Source organism: Somniosus microcephalus, chromosome 1 (assembly GCF_052327205.1).
Source record: "Somniosus microcephalus isolate GS21.2 chromosome 1, FLI_Smic_1.0, whole genome shotgun sequence".
Lineage (NCBI taxonomy): Eukaryota > Metazoa > Chordata > Chondrichthyes > Squaliformes > Somniosidae > Somniosus > Somniosus microcephalus.
In genome coordinates, this window is record NC_140987.1 from 185,461,489 (window position 1) to 185,486,454 (window position 24,966).

Below are 24,966 nucleotides of genomic sequence, written 5' to 3' on the forward strand. Positions count from 1 at the left end.
AGTGTCACAAGGAAAGAATGACCATCACTCTGGCAATACCTACTTCCCAAATACACAGGCATGCCCATGTTTTTGCTGCCTACTTTGTATTGCTGTCATGCCAATACATTTTTCTCTGTGACCCATGAAATGTAGCAAGATGCATGCCAACATGCTGCAGGTTCGGAAACTCACATAAGGAAGGCACATATTTTCTCATAATCCTTATTTTAAACTACATCCCATTTCTATGTACTTGTAGGAGATGTCATGTCATATATAACAGGTGCCAGCAACTGGGGATGGGAGGGTGTGCAGCAAGCATAAGACTCTGTAGATTGTGGGCCTGTGTGTAATCAAGGGCCTCCTCTAGGATATGGGCTAATACCATGCTTTGTCCATGACTATTTCTCCCCCAACTCAGTTATTCATTCATTGAAATACAGACATACTGTGGCCTGCGGCAGCATAACACACAGGCTTTTTACATACGCCTGACTTGACCTCTGTTGAATCCAGCTGTTGTTCTCGTTTCAGTTCATTTACATGGGCTGGGCAAGTACCAGGAAGGCCTGCCAGTTTGGATTTAACGTTTGCTCCAAATAGGGGTGTGAAGTTATGTGCTGAAGGCCTGCAATAGGACAAAGTGGAAGTAAAATGTTGTGTCCATGGCTGTTGGCAAAACAACAGCCAAATTGCCAACGCCACACAACGCAGCTCTGCCACACTAAAAGATTGTACCTGTAAGTTTCTGGCTCTTCCTTCACATATCGGCCCAGTAATTCCGTTCCAAACGCGTGAGTACGGTCGGGGTACTCACGCGTCTGGCCGGAGGAAATGCCGGTTTTCAGCATGCACAGCGCATGCGGAGAAAACCGGCATTTCCTGTCCTCTGAACGAAGGGGTTCAGAGGCACAGCGCGTGCGACTGCACAGGCAGCGCGTGCGCAGTGAACTTCGTCGATTTCATTCATGGATTCAGTGAGGTTAAGTCCTTACAACTTACACATGAAAAAAGCATGTGTAAAGTTGCTCCAGAGGCTGCGGAGGAAGATATATTTTATCGTGGAGCTTCTGAAAGGCAATATTTATGTTTGGGAAAGGGAGGAAAGTTATTTTAAGAAATGATGAGGTAAGTTTTAAAGTTAAATTTTTTTTTTTAAACGGGTTTTCAGTACTGTAGGTAGAAGGAGCAATTGTGGCTGTGTGAATTGAATTTGCTGTGTTTATTAAATGTGAAAATAACTGTTCTAAAATGAGTAATGTAACATTTCCAACATTTTTAAGAAAGAAACTTTTCATCAGTAATATATTCTTTTAAGTAATTATGTATGTATGTCCGTATATATTCCTTTACGTATATGTATATATTCCTTTACTTATGTGTATGAATGTATGTATTTAATTATGATTTTCCAATAAGTTACTTTCTCTGAAAGTCATAATTAAATACATACATTCATACACATAAGTAAAGGAATATATACATACATATACGCAAAGGAATATATACAGACATACATACATAATTACTTAAAAGAATATATTACTGATGAAAAGTTTCTTTCTTAAAAATGTTGGAGTCAGTTTCACATTTAATAAACACAGCAAATTCAATTCACATAGCCACAATTGCTCCTTCTACCTACAGTACTGAAAACCCGTTTTAAAAAACAAAAATAAACTTTAAAACTTACCTCAGCATTTCTTAAAATAACTTTCCTCCCTTTCCCAAACAAAAATATTGCCTTTCAGAAGCTCCACGATAAAATATATCTTCCTCTGCAGCCTCTGGAGCAACTGTACTCATGCTTTTTTCATGTGTAAGTTGTAAGGACTTAACCTCACTGAAAGCATGAATGAAACCGGCGAATTTTACTGCGCACACGCTGCCTGTGCAGTCGCACGCGTTCTGTCTCTGAACCCCTTCGTTCAGAGGACAGGCAATGCCGGTTTTCCCCGCATGCGCTGTGCATGCTGAAAACCGACATTTCCTCCGGCCAGACCCGTGAGTACCCCGACCGTACTCACGCGTTTGGAACGGAATTACTGGGCCAACATTTTACATGTCAATAAAATGAAAAATTTAACAATTGCACGATTTGCCCCCTCACATCTGCGACTGAGGGTCCAAGGAGGTGCATTGTGCAAGAGGTCATCGTCATACATATCCTCACACTGTTCCCTTTCGGGAACTGTATGAAGTGGTGGAAGGATTTCTGGCCACGTTAACGCTCCTTCCGTGACCATAACCATCTTCATACCAGCCATTAGGGTGGTTAGTCCTATGGCGTGAGGGTTTTACGGGCTCCCACAACCCATCTGAGAGGGGGGGGCCACCCACACCCGCAGACGCAAGTATCCCGCTGGATGTCCACCCAGAATTTATAGTTGGAGCTCCGACTCCACTTGCCGGGACTGTCTGGAGCGGGGTTTGAAACCCTACTCCTTCTGGCCCAGTGGCGGGGATGCTTACCGCTACGCAAAAGGCCCACTCCGCGCAAAAGGTGACACCCATACGTTTCCTGCACCTTTTCCCTCCCCGTGACTGGAGCCCTATGCTGCCACTTGAAAGACCAAGCTATCATCTGTCCTTTTTGCGGCGCCTTTGACTTCTCATTACCAATGATGAGCAGGCGCTGCACCTCCACCTCATTGAGGAGATTGCTGAGGTCATCATCAGTTCAATTGTGAGTTCTTTTAATGCTGTGAATTGTGCTTATTCCAGCCATTTCACGTTGCTAATCGGAGTGGACCTTTGGCGTAGCGGTAGGATCCCCGCCGCTGGGCCAGACGGGGTAGGGTTTCGAACCCCGCTCCAGACAGTCCCGGCAAGTGGAGTCGGAGCTCCGGCTCTAAATTCTGGGTTGACATCCAGTGGGATATTTGCGTCCGTGGGTGTGGGTGGCCCCCCCTCCCCGTATAACTTGTGGGAGCCCGTAAAACCCTCCCGCCATAGGACTAACCACCCTAATGGCTGGTTCAAAGGTGGTTACGGTCACGGGATGAGCGTTAATCACGGCCATAAATCCTTCCAACACTTCATACAGTTCCCCAAAGGGAACAGTGTGAAGACACGTATGACAACGACGTTGCTAAATAAATAAATGGAATGAAAAAAATTCTTTCAGGGCGTCTAAAAGTCTTTAAATTGCTTTAATTCTGTTTAAAACTACTTCAGATTCTTCAAAATAATGTAAACGTTTTTAAAAGTTTATAAAAGTTACCAAAAGCTTCATAAAAATACCAAAAACCTATTTGAAATGCTGCTCTGCATGTAAAAATGCTTTTCAGCTTGTGAGAAACATTGGGGGCGTGTCCTATTAAACTGAGACCTCAAGGGGCGTGTCTCAGTTGCACTGCGCGCTCCAGGCTTCGCACTGGCTGCACTCCTGGGCGGCGTGACGTCAGACGCTGCCCGGGATTCTTCTCTTTCAAACAGGAATTCCAGGCGTCCCTGGAGGTGAACGGCAGGCGCGTCGGGTAAGTGCAGATCGGGGGCTTGCACGCGCGGCAAGCCCCCGACCCGAATTTCTGCCCCATCACCTGGTCTGCAGATATAGGGGGAGAAATTCATTATAGCTCAGGAATGGGCGCTAACTTCTGAAAAGTTTGAGATTTAGCACCAGGCGCTAATGAATCTCACTGCATGCTAAATTAAGTATTAGTGCTCAAAGAAAGGACTGGTGTTAAATCAAGTGCTGATGACCTAGCTCAGTGGCGTTAGACTCAAAGTGCTAAGCAATTTCAGGTGCAGTCTAATCGCTAGTCATCATTGCCACAGGCTCTTTCTAGTTCTTAAAGAGGAGGTTCAGTCATGCTGCAGAACCTCATTCTCAGCATTGCTGGTTCTGCAGCTGTCTCAGGAAGCAGCAGAAGGCCAAGGAGAAGGAACTGGACCACTGAAGGAGGTGTCATTGTGGCAGATCAACGGTCCAGGGAGAGAGCTCACAGATTTTGCAACCAAGCATTGGAGGCCTTGGTCTTTGCTGTGGAGAGACAGAGGACAGTACTGTACTGGCAATTGGCAGGAAGGCCTCACCACAAGTTTTCTGCACCATGTGGAGGGAAGTAGCCCAGCACGGTGGTCCTCAGGACCCACACACAGTGCAGGAAGAAATTTAACAACCTCACTCGGGTGGTCAGGGTGAGTCAATGCTTCAACAAATGCTACATACCACCATCTAAACCTCAGTCTGCACACACTGCCCAAAGCACCACAGCCCCCCGCACTCACCCACCAACAATCTCCACCTACCAACACTCACACCTTGCACACAATGATAGCTAGTCAACTATGGCAGGTACGTCTCCTAAACACGTTGCTCCACACTCACTCACACACTTTCCACTCTCTTGCAGGCCAAGGTGGCTCACAACAGGAGGGAGCAGGAGCGCACAGGCAGGGGACAACCTGACATCCAACCACTTTCTGAGCTGGAGGAAAGAGTGCTGCATATCATTGGGCACCAGGTAGTGGGCACCGTGGCCACCGGCGACATTGACCCCCTTGGGGACAACAATGGTATGTTCATCCCTACTCCTTCTTCTCACATCCCACTTCCCCCTCACCCCACAAGCCTTTCCCACTTTCCAGCTTTTCACGCTGTCTGCATGCACTTCTCCCTTCCTGCCCCCTCCCCTCACCTTAACCCAACTCTTGTGCCTTTATGCTTTCAGATAACGAGCAAGCACCTGAGCAGCTTGTCCCTGAGGGTACCGTTGAGAGCGAGGCGGGAGAAGAGGAGGAGGAAGAACACACCGCATCACTGCATGTCTCACCCACAGGCACCAGCTCAGATACTGGCACTATGCGTTCTTTAGAGGCTAGTGTAGTAGTGGGATCTGCACAGGGTGATGCACCGGGGATGAGCGGGCTGCAGCAAGTCCAGAGGGAAAGGGGAGCTCAGGGGCCAGCTCCCCAGAGGGCGAGTTCGCGCGCGAGTTCTACTGCACAGGACTCAGGTGAGGACCTCAATGGGGAGGCCTTTAGAAGAAGGGTGATGGGCATGCACACGGAGATGATATGTTCAATGGCAAGGGTGCCTGAGAGCTTCTCGGCAATGGTAAGGAGCGTGGAGGAGTCTGCCTCCAACATTGCACAAGGCTCTGCGCACACCATGGAGCCCATCATTTGCAGTCTGCAAAGGATGGTGGTCTCCTAGAGAGACCGTGGTGACACAGACCTCATGCCGCGTGTGATGAGTGATGTCACAGCTTCTATTGCAGCACAGGCAGAAGCCACGCAACATCTTAGTGCTGTAATGCAGACTATGCTTGGTGCCATCGATTCTCAGACTGCTCTCATGCAGTCTCAGCTTGATGCCACGCAAGCTCTGACTGCTGCCCTCATGGCTGGGTTGACCACCGTCCACCGGGACTTTCACAGTGTCACAGCAGGCCAGCAATCTGTGCTCCAGCTGATTGCTAGTGATGCTGAGGTGCTGCCTCGGGGGAGTGGCAATGAGTCAGTGGAGCAAGAAGCTGCTGTCCTGCAAGCCATTGCCCTTGTCGCTGTCTGTCATCCAGCCAGCCCAGACTGCTGCCGCCCATGCCAAGGTGGCGCAGTCTACAGGCGGGCCTTCCAGGCCCAGAGCTGGTCGAGGGTGTCCTGCAAGGCTATCTGAAGTCTCCCACATGGACACTCAGCAGCTTTCCACCCGCTGTGCTGCAACCACTGGGCCAACACTTCATAGGAGCGCTAGAGTAGGCAAAGGCACTGTAACGAGGGGCACTAAGGGATTGTACAAGGGTGAATAGCTAATATTGTTGTTGCAAATATGTGTTCACTGATTATTGATAAATTTATTAATTGGCTTTGAATGATTTTGTGGTGTCTCTCATTTCATCTTTGCACAATGATATGGTCTGTGACAGGGATAGAATGATGGGGATGTGGTGAGCAACGGGGTTCTGGGGTTTAATTTATTGGAACTGCAGTAGGGTGAGGTGGTCACGGACCGTCCATCCAGAAGACCGATTGAGTGTCTGCCTCCTCCCTCGCTCTTGTTCCTCCTCCTCGTCTTCCTCCTCATCCTCCTCCTGCTCGCCCTCTTCCTCCTCCCGCAATCCCTGGTGGCACGGCTGGGCCCTCATGATGGCCAAATTGTGGAGCATGCAGCAGACCATGACGAAATGGGACACCCGCTCCGGCGAGTACCGGAGGGCTCCTCCCGAATGGTCAAGGCAGTGGAACCATTGCTTAAGCACCCCAATGGTCTGCTCGATGATGTTCCTGGTGGCAGCATGGCTCTCATTATAAGAGTGCTGAGCTGGAGTGTTGGGGGTTGCGGAGGGGAGTCATGAGCCAGATGGATAGCGGATAGCCCTTGTCTCCGACCGGCCAGCCACGAGCTTGATGTGGTGGCTGGAAGAGTGCGGACACACCGGTCTGGTGCAGGATGAAGGCATCGTGTCTGCTGCCAGGAGAGCGTGCATTGACATTGAGGATTCGCTGTGTGTGGTCGCACACTAACTGCACATTAAGTGAGTGATAGCGTTTGTGGTTACGGAAGATGTCAGGATTGTTATGCGGTGCCCGCAAAGCCACGTGGATGCAGTCACTGGCGCCCTGCACCATGGGGATGGCCGCTATCCTGGCAAAGCCACATGCTGGTTCTTCCCGCTTCTCTCTAGTGATGCGGAAGAAAATCTAGTCCCTTCTGCTACTGTAGAGAGCCTCTGTGACCTCCCGGATGCAGCGATAGATGGTGAACTGCGAGATGTTCAGTATATATCCTGTTGCAGACTGGAAGGAACCGCTGGTGAAGAAATTGAGGGCAACGGTGACCTTGACTGGTGCTGGGAGTGCCGTGGCCACCCTGGTCTGAGGCTGGAGGTCTGGTTGCAGGAGGAGGCAGAGTTCTGTCACCATCTCCTTGGTGAAGCAGAGCCTACTAATGCACTGCTCCTTGCTAAATTGGAGGTAGGAGAAGTGCTCTCGGAATACCTTCGGAGGGTAAGGCCTCCTGTTGAGAGCCCTGATGGCCCTCCTCCTCCCTCTGGCCACATCTTGCAATCTTTCGTGCTGCCTCCGCTCTCTCCGCAGTAGATCCTGAAGGGCGAGGTCAACTGTCAATACAGCCCCCATTAATATAATGATGTGTAGCACTTTGAAATTTTGTCAGAATAAATGTAACAAATTTTTATTACTACAACACTCCTGATAATAAAAAACCTTTAAATGACTGAATTAAACTCTTGCACAATCGCAAACTGGCAAGGAAGCAGTAACACAGCACTAACCTGACAGCTGCCACTCATCCCTTTATAATAGTGCACCTGGAGCCGCCATCCGCCTGCTTCAAGCCTCCTCTTCCTTTTGTTGTCGGGGCGAGGCGCTAAGGCAGGGGGCGATAATCAATTTGGCAGATCGGACACTCAGTGAGCCTTGACGTCACATTTTACCTGGCGCTAAAGCCCCAAGCGCTAACTGTTAGTGGCGGCACTAAGGGGTGACTGGATTTGGCGTGCGGCGCTGGATTCACCTCAACCCAGCGCTACTTCATTCGCGTCCCTTTAGCGCCCCTGACATATACCTTTAAGGGGGGAACTATGTTTTACTATGTTTTACAGCTCATGTATACTGCAGTACCGGCAGTGACCACACCTGTATATAGCCCTGAGTAGTAATCTGTACAGATCAGTTGCAGTGTGAGCCACGTTGAGTAAACACCTGTTATACCATTCTCCGCAGTCTGTGTCTTATTATACACGGACACAACATTGACGACGAGGCAAGTTTGAACCTACCTGCAACTCTGCATCACCTCCCGGGGATTCATTCCTGGAGATCAGTGGATTGGAGGTCAAGGCCAGAGACTCGGGCTTCGACCACGGGCAACCGCCCAGTCATCCAGCAGAGACTCGAGAATTGCGGGGGATGCTGTCGAGAGCCAGGCTTGGCTTTCCAGTCGAGGTGCTCCAGCGAAACCGGCTGGCAACAGGTAGTGCGCAGAACCTTCCCGGACAGCGGCGGGCTAGAGCCCGACCGAGCGGCACAGCAAAGGGCCGAGCAGCGTCGACGGGGGAGAGGGAGAGAGGGCAGAACGCACAGGGCACAGCCGGTGTTCAGGGGCCGAGCAGCGTCGGAGAGAGGGAGAGAGAGACGCGCAGAAACCCGCGAGGCGCCGCCATTGCCACGAGGACCGCCGAGAGCGGCGTTGGCAGCAGCGCAGGAGAAACGCGCGAAACCTACAGGGCGCCGCCATTGCCACGAGAACCGCCAGGAGCGGGGGAGGAAGGAAAGCGCGGGAGACGCCATTTTAAGCCATTGGGAGACGCCATTTTAAACCACACCCAAAATGCCGAAGAGTGGCAGTATCACCGCATTTGACAATGAAGTCGAAGATTGGACTACATATGTCGAACGAATAGAGGTGTACTGCAAGGCAAATGAAGTGTCAGATGACAAGAAAGCGTCAGTATTGTTAAATTTAATGGGTGCAAAGACGTATGGTTTATTACGAAATCTAGTAACCCCAACGAAGCCAATGGAAAAGAGTTTTGAAGACATAGTAACGATACTAAAGGAACATTTAAACCCCACACCGCTGCTGATAGCAGAAAGATTCAAGTTTCACAAATGGAACCAGCATAAGGATGAAAGCAATGCTGATCATTTAACAGAACTGCGCAAACTATCGAAACACTGCCAGTTTGGAGCGGGACTGGCAGATACCTTAAAGGACAAGTTTGTGTGTGGGCTTCAAAGTGAAGGAACCCAGAAATGGCTTTTATCTGAAAAGGACCTTACGCTGGAAAAGGCTTTCAGCATTGCGGTATCATATGAAGCAGCAGCACGGGGCGCTGCAGAGATACAATAGAGACCGCAAGAATATGGCACAAACGAAATGTCATATGGAACAGAGAAGTGCTATCGCTGCGGCAGAACAACACACGACCAGAATGTTTGCTGGTTCAAAGACAAAGTGTGCAGACAGTGTGGAAAAGTAGGACATATAGCACGAGTCTGCAGGTCGGGAAAGAAAACCAGCAATAAGAAACCTACCAAAGGAAAGTACAAGAAGGTACATAAGATGACAGAGAATAGTTCAGACGAACAAAAGAGTGATAACAACTCCGAAAGCAGGGAACTGAGTTGTCTGAAACTACATAATGTGATCACAATGGAGGATCACTGAACCACGTGGGTCACTCTAAAGTTAGCAGGAGTCCAGGTAAAGATGGAATTGGACACAGGATCAGCCCTAACAGTCATAAACCGACGGGACTATGAGCAGCTATTCTCACACATACCCTTGAGAGACACAAAAATTATTTTGAAGACGTACACAGGGCAAAAAGTCTACCCCAAAGGAAAAATAAGGGTGACCGTTATATATAACGGTAAGGAAACACCAAAACTAGACCTGTATGTATTGCAAGATGGAGGACCACCATTACTGGGATGTGAATGGATCCGGAAAATACAACTGGATTGGCATTCCATACAGGCACTGACTGTGGCTGACAAAAAGGATGATGACGTCACACCTGGGCGACTGTCAAAGATCCTAACTGACGCGAATGAAGTGTTCCAGCAAGGACTCGGAATGCTAAAAGGCATGACAACGACGATTAAAATTGAACAAAACGCAAGCCCAAAATTTTTTAAGGCCAGACCGGTACCTTATGTGATCCGCCCAGCCGTCGAAGCAGAGCTGGAGAGTCTGGAACATTCAGGTGTACTCTCCAAGGTAGACTGGAGCAAGTGGGCTACACCCACCGTCCCTGTGATGAAAAAGTCGTTGAGCAGCACGCCTGGGGAGCCAAGGAAGGTTCGCATCTGTGGGGACTTTAAGGTAACAGTGAACCCGGTCCTTCACACCGTACAATATCCACTTCCGCGGATTGAAGATATTTTCACCTCGCTATCTGGAGGGAAACGCTTCACTAAGATTGATCTGCCCCAGGCGTATCTGCAAATGGAGGTAGAAGAAGCATCAAAAAAATACCTCACAATCAACACCCATAAAGGTCTCTACCAATACAATCGGCTGGTATTCGGGGTAGCATCAGCTCCGGCTATTTGGCAGAGGGCAATGGAAAAGTCCTGCAAGGGATCCCATGGACCCAGTGTTATTTGGACGACATCCTGGTCATGGGCGAAAATGACAGTGATCACCTTGCCAACCTGGAGCAGGTGCTCACTAGATTGCAGGAATATGGGCTCTGAGCTAACCGCCCCAAATGCGAGTTTTTTAGAAAACAGATCTTGTATTGTGGCCACGTTATCGATAAAGAGGGGTTACATAAGTCCCCAGAGAAGATTGAGGCAGTAGTCAAGGCTCCAGCACCGGAAAATGTGTCACAACTGAGGTCGTTCCTCGGGCTGGTAAACTACTACAATAAGTTCTTGCCAAATTTGTCTACAATACTACACCCACTGAACACCCGACTGCAAATTGGGGTGCCATGGAAGTGGAGTGACGAAGGTAGACGAGCTTTCCAGAAGAGCAAAACACTAATCACATCGAAAGAGGTATTGGCCCATTACAACCCGGCATTACCAATTCGGTTGGCATGTGATGCGTCACCCTACGGCATTGGAGCGGTGCTGTCGCACAAATTCTCGGACGGCTCAGAGAGGCCAATAGCCTTTGCATCACGATCACTAACCTCAGCCGAGCATAACTACTCCCAGATTGACAGGGAGGCCCTCAGCCTAGTGTGGGGAGTGAAAAAGTCCAATCACTATCTGCACGGGCAGAAATTCACCTTGCTGACTGATCACCAGCCTCTTGTCTCCATTTTTAATCCGAAGAAGAGCGTTCCGGTGATGACTGCGCAACGACTACAAAGATGGTCACTTTTTCTAGGGGCGCACCACTATGAGATTGAATATAAGGGCACGAAACAGCATGGAAATGCTGATGGGCTATCACGCCTGCCACTGCCTACTGCGGAGGAAGCACCAGCAGTGGATCCTGTTAAAATATTCCATTCGACTATAGTTGAATACCTACCGGTAACTAACGCTTGTATCGAAAAGGAAACCCGAAAAGACCCGACACTGTCTCGGGTATATGATTTGACGGTGAAGGGATGGCCAGCACATGGCGACTCACTGTTGCCAGCATTCTCGACAAGGAGAGAACAGCTGTCAGTGTGCCGGGGGACCTTGATGTGTGGATCCCGAGTGGTAATTCCACCCAAGTTAAGGGATAGAGTGCTCAATGAGCTTCATGAGGGTCATCTGGGAGGGGTAAAAATGAAAAGCCTAGCCAGGGCTTATGTGTGGTGGCCGGGAATCGATAAACAAATCGAGGACCTGACCAAGAGCTGCTCAGGATGCCAGAAAGTCCAAAATGCACCACCACAGGCCCCTCTACACCCATGGGAGTGGCCCTCATCTCCATGGCAATGGGTGCATATTGATTTTGCTGGTCCATTCATGGACTCAATGTTTTTAATAGCCGTGGATGCGCACTTGAAATGGCCTGAGGTCATCAAAATGTCCTCCACCACCATGGAGAAAACTATTGCAGTCCTACGGACCAATTTTGCCAGGAATGGCTTGCCAGAACAGATTTGCTCCGACAACGGACCACAGTTTGTGTTCGAAGAGTTCCGGAGGTTCTTGAAAAAGAATGGGGTAAGGCATTACACATCCGCCCCGTATCATCCAGCCACAAATGGATTGGCTGAGAGGTTCGTACAAACCTTTAAGAAGGCAATAAAGGCTATGTACAATGACAACATTCCGCTGCAGCACAAGATGGACAATTTCCTGTTCGCCTACCGGAATGCGACACATGCAGTCACCAACCAGGCCCCAGCCATGATGTTCTTTAACCGAAGGTTAAGATCTCGCCTAGATTTGCTCAGACCAAACGTACGAAGAGATGTTGAGAGTAAGCAATTCCAGCACATCCATGAGAAGCCAACAAGGAGCTTCAATGTAGGGCAACCAGTCTTGGCCCGCGACTACCGAAGAGAAAAATGGCAGCCAGGAACGATATGCACACGGCAGGGCCCACTAATGTACACAGTGGACGTTGGGGAGCGCATCGTGAGACGCCATGCTGACCAGATCCTAGAGTCACAGGAACAAGTCAACCCCATGCCTCGCCCATACGTACCTGGTGATGAACCCGACGTACAGGTCGCATCTACCCCAGAAACAGTAGCATCGGAAGCTGATGAAACAACCGACGACAGGGGGCCAGAATCGCCACCGCACCAAGAGCAAGGCACTCGGGAAAGGCGCATTCCAGAAAGGATCAGGAAGCCTCCCCAAAGACTGAATATATAAATAGACTATTTTCAGCTAATGTTGCATGTTAAAAGTGTTAATTGTAATTAGTTTGATATTTAATTGTTAAATGAGTGTTATGGTACTGTTAATCTAAAAGGGGAGGAATTGTAATGTATATACCTTTAAGGGGGGAACTATGTTTTACAGCTCATGTATGCTGCAGTACCGGCAGTGACCACGCCTGTATATAGCCCTGAGTAGTAATCTGTACAGATCAGTTGCAGTGTGAGCCACGTTGAGTAAACACCTGTTGTACCGTTCTCCGCAGTCCGTGTCTTATTATACACGGACGCAACACTAACCAACTGAATTTCTCCCCCGTCATCTAGAAATGCCTAATGTCCACTTTCAATGGACATTCTGGTACCCAGGCATCTGCCCAGTGTTGCAGAATAATTTAAGGAATAATACATATGCTGTTCATGCAATCATGCTGTAATTTGTAAAATATGTTATTTCTCACCATCACTATTGATTTTGGAATGGCATCAGTGCATTCACCGCATCTTGCATTTGTTCAGCATTGTTTATAAAAACTGTTAAAAAGCCTCTTAGTGCTAATTCAGAGGATGTCTCCTTATGATTTGTGTATGAAGTTAGCACTTCTGTAAATAAAAAGATGCTCTTAATAACTGTCATAGCTATACAGAATAAACAAAAATAACTTTTGAATTAAAAGATTTGAAAAATAATGAAGCCGATAAATTATTATAATTGACTCAGTGTTCAGTGTTGTTGTTGCTTCTGAGAATAGCAGTAAAACATTGCTTTGCCGTGATGCTAAGGATAGTGTGTGAATGCAACCGAAGATAGTAATAATATAGGAAATGTAAATCCAGAACACTACTTCAAACTAAACTGACAGAGTAGGGCAAGGGGACACAGGTTCAATGTGGTTAAAAGTAAATTTAGTACTGATGTCAGGAAGATTTTTTCCACCTAAGGAATGATCAACACATGGCATGAACATATAGAGCAAAAAATTCCTGTACCAGTAGTGGAGCATCAAATGTAGCAGACAGCTTTTGAGAAAATCATAGGCACATTGCCCAGCCATCCACTGATTTAAATGGATTATGATTTAAATCCAATAATTTATCTGCTACATGCACAACCCTGCTGATGGCACAGAGCCATAGAGGTTTACATTATAGGAGAAGGCCATTTGGTCCATGCCAGCTTTTTTTTATAAGCAATCGAAAACTAATTCAACTGCTTTGCTCTCCTCCCATAGCCCTGCATTTTGCTCTGCTTCAAATTAATTTGTACTCTTCTCTTGAATAATGGAATTGTCTATGCCTCAACTACTCCATGTAACAATGCATTCCATAATAAATTAATGTGTATAGTCATTTTTCCTAACCTGGCTCCTCACTCTCTTACTGACAATTTTAAATCAGTAGTGGCTCATCACTGACTGCCCAACCAAAGGAACTCGTTTTAGCCTATTCATCCTATCAATACCATTTATAATTTTAAAAACTTTTTTAAAGGGCTGATCAGGACCAGCACAAGGAGTACTGGGTGGGAAATTAAAGGAAACAACTTGCATTTATATAGCGACTTTCATGAACTCAACGTCACAAAGTGCTTTACAGACAATTAAGTATTTGGAGGTGTAGTCACTGTTGTAATGTAGGGAAACACGGCAACCAATTTGCACACAGCAAGGTCCCACAAACAGCAGTGGGTTAGATTTGACCAGATAATCTGTATTTTTAATGATGTTGGTTTAGAGATAAATATTAGCCAGGATGCCAAGAGAACTCTCCTGCTCTTCTTCGAGTAGTACCATGGGATCTTTTATACCCATCTGAGAGGGTAAGCGAGGTCTCGGTTTAATGTCTCATCCAAAACACAGCACCTTCAACAGTGCAGCACTTCCTCAATGATGCGCTGAAGTGTCAGCCTAGATTATGTGCTCAAGTTCCTGGAGTGCTAGCCTCCAGTCACCTGATATATCTAAGGGATTAAAAAATTGTGGTCTGCTTTCTCAGGGTAGAGTAGTAGAGGCAAAATCACTAGAATCATTTAAGAAACAGTAGGGTGCCAAGGTGTGGTCTTTCTGAATGTATAAGCTAAAATAGGCCAGATGGTCTTCTCATTTGTGATTGCTGATATGTGCTATCATGCCCATTGCACACTTAAGGAAACAGACCCAAAATAGAATAGAACCATCCCACAAACATATTGCAGAAAGTAATAGATACTCTAGAGTGAAGGCTATAACTTCAATTTAGGTTCAGATGGGGACTATAACATTTGAAAACTTAATTTGGCAGTTTAAGACATTGTTTGAGCTGCTCAATGAAATTATTATCTTGTAATCTTCTCTATGGGGTTGAAGTTTCGCTCAGCACTAGTTTTAGTGCACTGGTTACTTGTTTGTGTTAAATTCCTACTTCTGCTTAACAGATTCATTAGCATATTTAAAATGAATAACTTTATTAAAATAGAAATTTTACACAAGCACATTAAATAGTACTCAGTGCAATTTCAACACCGACTTAATTAAAACATTCAGTCAGTGCACTAAGATTAAATACTGTATGACTGGTGGCATGAGTTTCCACTTATACACAGGTATATTCAACTTCTCCTTAAGGATTTAACAATGAAAGATTAACATAAGAACATAAGAAATAGGAGCTGGAGTAGGTCATTTGGCCCTTCGAGCCTGCTCCACCATTCAATAAGATCATGGCTGATCTTCTTCCTCAACTCCACCTTCCGGCACTATCCCCATATCTCTTAATTGCCTTAGTTTCCAAAAAAGTATTGACCTCGGTCTTGAATATACTCAATGACTGAGCCTCCACAGCTCTCTGGGGTAAAGAATTCCAAAGATTCACAACCCTTTGAGTGAAGAAATGTCTCCTCAGCTCAGTCCTAAATGGCCGACCCCTTATTCTGAGACTGTGACCCCATGTTCTAGATTCCCCAGCCAGGGGAAACATTTTCTCAGCATTAACCCTGTCAAGCCACTTAAGAATTTTATATGTTTCAATGAGATCACCTCTCATTCTTCTAAACTCTAGAGAATATAGGCCTAGTCCACTCAATCCCTCCTCATAGGGCAATCTCCTCATCCCAGTACTTAGATTTCTACTGATAGATTAGTATTGTGAATTCTATTTTATTTCATTATGACATTTGAATTTATCTAATGAGAAAAGACCATTAAACTGATCACACTTGCTCACTTTACAGATCAAGGACAACCTGTTCCACCACAGACCGAGGAAAATATCTGCTAGTTTCCCCTATCCTCAAAGATAAATCAAGAATTCCAGAGCTGGTAACTTTCAATGTTATTTATCCTTAGCCAGTCAGCTTTCCCGACAATATTTCCATGTCCAGGAACCATTGTATTCTACACAACCTTTGATCATCTTGAATTGCACTTCTTAAAAAGCTCAATTCCATTCCTAACTAGATAATCACCAGTCATTTAGGAGTACCAGTTGATGTAGTATTAGCTGAGAGTCTACTCCATACATCCACTATTCTGGGAGAAAAAATCCTTCTAATATGGTCTTCTTTCAGGTTTTTATACTCATATTCTTTTGTTGTGTGCTCATAATCCATGGGGTGAATTTTAACCCTCAAAAACAGGTGGGTTGGGGCTGAGTGAGATGTTAAATTTTTTAAAATCTCAAACACGACCCCAACCCACCCACTTCCAGGTTTAACGGAGGCGGGACAGGGGGCGGGCATCCACCCGCTCCCAGGAGGTGGGCTGGCAATTTAAATATTTGAATGAGACTGGTAGCCTCAGATTTAACCTGCTTTGCAGGTTTAACCCTGGCCGGCTGCGATTCCTGGGTCTTGGGAAACCCAGCAGCTCAAGGGAGGTGAGGACAGCTTCGGGGAGAAGTTAAGTGCCTTTACAGCACTGCTTGTGGACCAGGAGGAGCAGAAGTGCTTCACCCCCGCCACCCGAGCTTACCTTCTTCCCTTGGCTAGGAGCCCCAGCCTATCAGACCCCCCCCATTCAAAGAACCCCCAGGGTCGGGGATCAGACCTCCCCCCACCCCCAACCCCCCGGGATCATATCCCCCCCATGCTACCAGTAGTAACTGCAGGTTCTCTACCCACGGCTGCGGCCTGCTGTGAAGTGCTACCAGTCCAACTGGAAGCCAAGCCTGTCAATCAGGCTGACTTCCAAGCGAGGATCCCGTCAAAGAAAAAAGTTGCACGCTGTGGAGTTAACCTGGACTTCCAGGATTCCCATCCGAAATGCCGCCCTCCCTGTCTACACAACCTGCCCCTGTCAGTACCGAGGCCCATCTCTCTTGTGTCTCCTTCTCTTGACATTTAAAAAATCTGGATTACGTCTTCCTTCAGTGTTTTCCACTTATAAAAACAAATTCAGTCCCCTGGGTTTTGCTTCATTAATGAAAGTTCCATGCTCCAGAATCATCCTTGTTATTTATTTCAAATGTGCCTAGCCGATGGTCTATTTAGAGTTAGAATAAAATTTCAATAGATAATACACAATTTGACTTCTTGATAACAATTTGACTTTTACTGGATACTTTGTGGATAGTCACTAATCCTATCAAGATTTTTTCTGTCAATCGACAATATTTTATTAGACACACTTTCCATGCTTCCTGTTCCAATGTATAAATATCTATATATTTATGTACATTAATTTTGTTTTCTATTTCTTGGCCTATCCATTTAATCAGTCTAGATCCCATTGAATGTTACCACTCTCAACAGGGGTGTTATTCCATTTTACTGTATATGTTTTCACTGTAAATATGTTCCACTCTGTCTGAAAAACTACTGTAAAGCTGCACTGTTGTTTGAAGGAAAGGAATCTTGGTCCAAATTAAAGAATTTGTGTAATTTGGATCCAGATAAGCTTTTTTTAAAAAAACACAATAAAACCTGAAAGGTTGATAAACTCTTGAAAGCCTGTAGCTACTTCTTAATCAAAACTATAGTGACATTTAAGTTTGAAGGTAGCCCAGTCTGCTGCTGACTGTCTAAGGCTGGACCATGTCAAACAATAAAAATTACTATAATTTGGCAAAAAATGACCAGAGGCACAATAATGGTGGTTGATGCACGAAATAGAAGTGTCACACTGTTGCGCCAGGAGGTGGTCTTCTGTGTTTGTAGGTGTTAAGTCTGTGTGTTCTAGTTGTATTTAAGATTAATTACTGACACAGACTACAAGAATAACATTTCAACAGGTCTTTACTAGTTGGAGGTCAGGGCTATACTAACAGCAATATCACTACACAGTACTTATATACCGGTGGTCACCACCAGTATTACGTATACAGCAGCCAGAGAAAGTAGTACATCTCTTAAGGTGGAACAGGCTTAAGTTCTCTCAAGGTGGAACAGGTTACATACACCACAATCCTCCCTTTTTAGCTTAACAGTCATATCCCCATTTAACATAACATAATAACATATATACATATATAACTTCAGGTATAAACAGTTCAAAGGTTCAGTCTCTCAGGAGGCCTTCTGATTCGGGTTGGATAACGCCTTTCAGTGGTCTCTGATTCTTGTTGCTGAGGTGACTCCTCTAGTTGGTTTCCTATGTATTGGACGTCATCATCAGGTACATTCCCTGCCGAGGTAGATGCTTCAGGTTCATTAACATCTTCCACAGTTGTCTCTGTCGCAACCATGAGTTCGACCCTTGCTCTCGACTCTACCAGTTGATCCGCATGACGCCTTATCACATTGTTACCAATATCTACTGTGTACATCAGAGGTCCTTGTCTGGCCCGAATTGTTCCGGACTACCATTTTTCGTTTCCATAGTCCCTTGCCAACACTGGTTGCCCTACATCGAAACTTCGAGTGGTCTTGTTATTAATATGCCGGAACTGTTTGTTTTCCACTTCCCTCCGCACATTTGGTTTTAACAAGTCCAACCTGGACCACAACCTCCTGTTATAAAACATCATGGCAGGACTTTGGTTAGTTACTGCATGAGCGGCGTTTCGATACGCCATTAGGAAATTGTCCACCTTGTGTTGTAGCGGAATCTGATCATCGTTCATGGCCTTTATTGCCTTTTTGAATGTTTGGACAAATCTCTCGGCCAACCCGTTTGTCGCCGGATGATATGGGGCAGAGGTATAATGTTTCACCCCATTCTTCTTTAAGAATTTTTGGAATTCTTCTGACACGAACTGTGGTCCGTTGTCCGAACATATCTGTTCTGGCAATCCGTTCCTTGCGAATATTGTTCTTAACACCGCAATTGTCTTTTCTGAAGTAGTGGTATTCATCTTGATCACTTCTGGCCATTTGGAATGTGCGTCCACCGCAATTAGGAACATGGAGTCCATGAATGGACCAGCAAAGTCAATATGTACGCGTTGCCATGGGGCTGAAGGCCATTCCCATGGGTGTAGCAGTGCGATCGGAGGTGCATTTTGCACTTTTTGGCACCCAGCGCAGCTTTTCGTCAACTCCTCTATCTGTTGGTCAATACCCGGCCACCATACATAAGCCCTAGCAAGACTTTTCATCTTAACTCCCCCCAGATGACCTTCATGCAGTTCCTTTAGAACTCTTTCCCTTAACTTGGGAGGAATAATCACTCTTGTCCCGTACATCAAAGTACCATGGCAGACGGACAGCTGGTCTCGCCTTGCCGAGAATGCCGGTAACAGAGGATCACCATGTGTTGGCCATCCCTTCACTGTCACCTCGTAGACTCGGGACAGTGTCGGGTCGTTCCTGGTTTCTCCTTCAATACTTGCATTGGTGACTGGTAAACACTCGATGATGGTCGAATGAAATAACTCAACAGGGTCAACTTTCGTCGTCTCTTCTTCTTCAGGTAGTGGCAGGCGTGACAGCCCATCAGTATTGCCATGCTGCTTTGTACCTTTGAATTCTATTTGATATTGATCCATCTCTGGAGTCTCTGTGCTGTCATCACCGAAACACCCTTCTTAGGGTTAAAAATGGATACCAACGGCTGATGGTCTGTCAGAAGTGTGAATTTTTGGCCCTGCAGGTAATGATTAAACTTCTTCACTCCCCATACAAGGCTGAGAGCCTCCCTATCGATCTGCGCATAGTTGCGCTCAGCGGAGGTCAATGCTCTGGATGCAAACGCGACTGGCCTTTCCGTGCCATTTGGCAACTTGTGTGAGAGTACTGCCCCAATACCATATGGAGAAGCATCACAAGCCAACCGAATAGGCAGTGTCGGGTTGAAGTGAGCCAACACTTCCTCTGAGGTGATCAATTCTTTGCTTTTGCGAAATGCCTTCTTACAGTTTTCGCTCCATTCCCATGGTACCCCCTTCTGTAAAAGAGCGGGTGCAGTACCGTGGATAGATTCGGTAGAAACGTATGGTAATAGTTAATCAATCCTAGAAACGACCTCAACTGAGAGACATTATCCGGAGCGGGAGCCTTTACAACTGCCTCTATCTTGTCAGGAGACTTATGAAGCCCCTCCCGGTCAATGACATGACCACAGTACGAGATCCGCTTCTGAAAGAACTCACATTTCTGCCGATTAACTCGAAGTCCATACTCTTTCAGTCTGTTGAGCACCAGTTCCAAGTTTGCGAGGTGTTCTTCATCACCATCTCCTGTAATCAGAATATCGTCCAGGTAACATTGTGTGCCTGGAATTCCCTGTAATACCTGCTCCATGGCCCTCTGCCAAATTGCTGGAGCCGATGCCACTCCAAAAACCAGCCTATTATACCGGTACAAACCTCTATGCGTGTTGATCGTGAGGTACTGGCGTGACTCTTCTTCAACCTCCATCTGCAAGTACGCCTGCGCCAGGTCTATCTTGGTGAAGTGTTTCCCGCCAGACAACGAAGCAAAAATATCCTCAATCCGCGGAAGCGGATACTGCACCGTGTGAAGCACCGGATTAACGGTGATCTTGAAGTCTCCACAGATGCGAACCTTCCCTGGTTCTCCTGGCTTGTTGCTCGAAGGACGTTTCATAACGGGAACAATGGGCGTAGCCCACTCACTCCAATCTACCTTAGACAGTACACCTGAACGTTCTAGCGCTTCCAGTTCCGCTTCTACAGCAGGTCGTTTTGCATAGGGTACCGGTCTGGCTTTGAAAAATTTTGGGTGTGCATGTTCATCAACCTTGATGTTTGCCGTAATTCCTCTCAGTGTTCCCAGTCCCTGCTGGAACACCTCTTTAGCATCATCCAATATTCTGGACAATCGTTTAGGTTTGACATCTGTTTCCCCGGAATCTACCGTTAGTGCCTTTAAGGAGTGCCAGTCCATATTCATTTTCCTAATCCACTCCCGTCCCAGTAGTGGTGGACCTCCTTCAGGTAGCACATATAAGTCCATTACTTGGCTTTCTTTGCCCTTGTGGACCACTTTTACCTCTATCTTTCCGATGGGGTACACTCTTTGCCCCGTGTATGTTTTCAATATAATCTCCGTATCCCGTAGGGGAATATGTTGGAATAACCTTTTGTAATCTTTCTTATTCATGACCGTCAATGCCGATCCAGTGTCCAATTCCATCTTTACTTGGACTCCTGCTATCTGAAGAGTGACCCAAATTGTCTGGAGATCTGCATCCTTACCAACGTTGTGTACTCTTAAGCTACCCAGTTCATTACAGCTGGTGTCTGAATCTGACTTCTGTTCGTTCAAACTGTTCTTTGTCACCTTGTGTACCTTTATGTATTTTCCTTGCAGTGACTTTTTGTTGCTGGTCTTCTTTCCTGACCGGGATACTTTAGCTATGTGGCCAAGCCTGCCACACGTTCTGCATTCTTGGTTTTTAAACCAACACTGGTTCTGATCGTGCGTTGTCTTTCCACAACGATAACATTTTACAGTACTCAAAACCAATTGATTTGTACTGAGTTCCGGTGACCGTAGCTGCATTACTGCCGTGCCTCTCGCTGCGGCTTCGTGTGATGCTGCCATAGTGACCGCTTTCTCAAGCGTCAGCTCATTCTCCTCGAGCAGTCGCTTTTGTGTATCTTCTTTTAATAATCCACACACAAATTTATCTCTTAGCGCATCTGTTAGTCCCGTTCCAAACTGACAGTACTTTGCTAGCTTACGCAATTCCATTAAATATTCAGCATTGCTTTCATCTTTCAGCTGCTTTCTGCTGTAAAATTTAAATCGTTCCGCTAACATCAGCGGCGTGGGGTTTAGATGATTTCTCAGGACAGTAACAATCTCCTCGAACGTCTTCTCCGCCGGTTCATCTGGTGATAAAAGGTGTTTCAATTGCCCGTATGTCTTCGCACCCATTAAGTTTAATAAAGTTAGTGCTTTCTCATCATCTGGGATTTTATTTGCTTTACAATAATTTTGTATGCGTTCTACATACGTGGCCCAATCTTCGATGTCGCTATCAAAGGTATTAATGTTCCCATGTTTAGGCATCGTTGCAATTTTTTTTTTAGTGATTTCCCTTTTTCCAAGATGGCGGCTTCCCGCTCTTGTCTTCGTCCTCCGCCTACAAAATGGCGGTTTCCCACGCTTGGCGGTCTTTCCCGCGCTCGCCTTCTTCACCCGCTGGCTGCAATGGCGTTTGGCGTGCCGCTGCTGCTCCCCTTTCCCAGCGGTTAGTAACTCCCCGACGCTGTCTCCGCTTCACCGCGGCTCCCTCGGGCTTTCGCGCTTCCCCGATGTCACGCCTCGCAGCCCTTCTTGCAGCCCGGTTATTAGCACCGGCTGCGTTCGCCTTCACCGCGGCTCTCGTGCCTTCAGTCGCCCCAGACGCTGCGCCTTTTTGGCCCGAATGCGGCCCGGCCCTTATCACCAGCCGCGATCGATGTCCCCGCGCTGCGCCTTTCGGCCCGAATGCGGCCCGGCCCTTATCTCCGGTCGCGATCGATCTCACCGCCCTTATTCCTCCGTCTTCCCTCCCCGTCTGTACAGCCAACGCGGCCGACTTTCTGCTCGCGTCGCTGACCTGCTTACCCACCACCGAGGTAGAAGGAAGATAGCTGACTGCCGCTGATGGAGGCTTCGAGTTCAGGATATCTTCTGCACTCCGGGTTCTCGATGCCTGCCGCGTGACGTGTCTTCCAGCAGGGTGATGAGGGTGGATGCCTCTCTTCGACGCCCGTTCTCTGGACGAAGCCGCCGTGGATATAAACTGCCGCAGGGTAAGAATCGGACTCGTCGCCACTGTTAAGTCTGTGTGTTCTAGTTGTATTTAAGATTAATTACTGACACAGACTACAAGAATAACGTTTCAACAGGTCTTTACTAGTTGGAGGTCAGGGCTATACTAACAGCAATATCACTACACAGTACTTATATACCGGTGGTCACCACCGGTATTACGTATACAGCAGCCAGAGAAAGTAGTACATCTCTTAAGGTGGAACAGGCTTAAGTTCTCTTAAGGTGGAACAGGTTACATACACCACAGTAGTATGAGGTGCCAACCTAGGGAAGCTGCAACACAGGACTGCATGCATGCAAAAAAGCAGAAGCAGCATCCTATAGACAGAGCTAAGCGATCCCACAATCAATGGATCAGATCAAAGCTCTGCATTCCTGCCACATCCAGTCGAGAATGGTGGTGGACCATTAAACAACTAATGGAAGGAGGAGGCTCCATGAATATCCCCATCTTCAATGATGGTGGAACCCAGCACGTGAGTGCAAAAGACAAGGCTGAAGCTTTTGCAACCATCTTCAGCCAGAAGTGCTGAGTGGATGATCAATATCAGCCTACTCCTGAGGTCCCCACAATCACAGAAGCCAGTCTTCAGCCAATTCGATTCACTCCACGTGATATCAAGAAACGGCTGAGCGCACTGGATACAGCAGAAGCTGTGGGCCCCGACAACATCCCGGCTATCGTGCTGAAGATTTGTGCTCCAGAACTGGCTGTGCCTCTAGCCAAGCTGTTCCAGTACAGCTACAACACTGACATCAATCTGACAATGTGGAAAACTGCCCAGGTATGTCCTGTCCACAAAAAGCAGGACAAATCCAATCCAGCCAAATGCCGCCCCATCCGTCTACTCAGCTCTCAACCTCATTACAGCCTTGGTCCTAACATGGACAAAGGAGCTGAATTCCAGAGGAGAAGTGAGAGTGACTGCCCTTGACATCAAGGCAGCATTTGACCATGTGTGGCATGAAGGAGCCTTAGTAAAACTGAAGTCAATGGGAATTGGGTGGGAAAACCCTCCACTGGCTGGAGTCATACCTAGCACAAGGAAGATGGTTGTGCTGATTGAAGGTCAATCATCACAGCCCCAGGACATCACTGCAGGAGTTCCTCAGGGGAGTGCCCTAGGTCCAACCATCTTCAGCTGCTTCATCAATGACCTTCCCTCTAACATAAGGGCAGAAATGGGGATGTTTGCTGATGACTGCACAGTGTTCAGTGCCATTCACAATTCCTCAGATAATGAACCAGTCCATGCCCACATGCAACAAGACCTGGACGACATTCAGGCTTGAGCAGATAAGTGGCAGGTAACATTCGCGCCACAGAAGTGCCAGGCAATGACTATCTCCAACAAGCAAGATTCTAACCACTGCCCCTTTACCTTCAATGGCATTACCATCGCCGAATCATCAACATCCTGGGGGTCACCATTGACCAGAAACTTAACTGGACCAGCCACATAAATACTGTGCCTACAAGAGCAGGTCAGAGGCTGGGTATTCTGTGGCGAGTGTCTCACCTCCTGACTCCCCAAAGCCTTTCCACCATCTACAAGGCACAAGTAAGGAGTGTGATGGAATACTCTCCACTTGCCTGGATGAGTGCAGCTCCAACAACACTCAAGAAGCCTTACACCATCCAGGACAAAGCAGCCCACTTGATTGGCACCTCATCCACCACCTTAAACATTCACTCCTTCCCCCACCGGCGTACCGTGGCTGCAGTGTGTACCATCTACAAGATGCACTGCAGCAACTCGCCAAGGCTTCTTCGGCATCACCTCCCAAACCTGCGACCTCTTCCACCTAGAAGGACAAGAGTAGCAGACACATGCAAACACCACCACCTTGTAAGGGGTTTTTCTCTCTGAGATCGAAGAGGTTTCTCTCGCCAGAGGCCTCTCTCTCTCTCTTTTGCACAGTAAAACCTTGAGTGGTTCGACCCACTCGCCCCTTATGTTCTAGACACCGGACTTAGGTGCAGGAACTACAATGCAGAGAATACTCTTATAGACCAAGTTTAATGAAACGAAATGAAATTTTATTGCATAAGGAAAAACAAATCAAATGCAAGAAAGTGAGGGGGTACATGGGAGGGAAAAACAAATCATAACAATACAGTACTAGCTAAAATAGATACAGGCATATTATACTTTACAAAAGTCATCACGAAATGGGGAAACACATGGAACATCAAGGGACAACAACTCATGTTAATTATACCCAAAATGACCACCCCCTTTTTAACCTATCTAGATCCGATTATGAAGGGCCAGAAACATGCTCACCAATCCAGTTGGAAAAGTATAGAGTTTTGAAACAGGTCTGCATTTTGATCCTTTCAGGCGTCGGGTCTCCACGTGGTCATTGGGCTGTGGGAGCAGCGGGCTGCTCAGGCTGATGGCTCCTCTACTTCAGCAAGACGAGTGGACCCTCATCTTGTTCACAGCTCATTTTTTTCTGTGCTCCAGCCCACAATGTGGTGGGGCGTTTCGTCCTCTCTTCTTCTCCTCGACTTTCTCCTCGTTTTGCAGCGGCCCCGGGGTTTGTGGTCGATGATCTCCCGACGAATACCGCGGAGGCCGA

At 47.0% G+C, this 24,966-nt stretch overlaps 1 pseudogene; it reads right to left on the bottom strand.

The window, feature by feature from the left end:
- Positions 1-24,966, bottom strand: part of LOC147124502 (uncharacterized) — a 453,926-nt pseudogene that overhangs the window by 28,493 nt on the left and 400,467 nt on the right.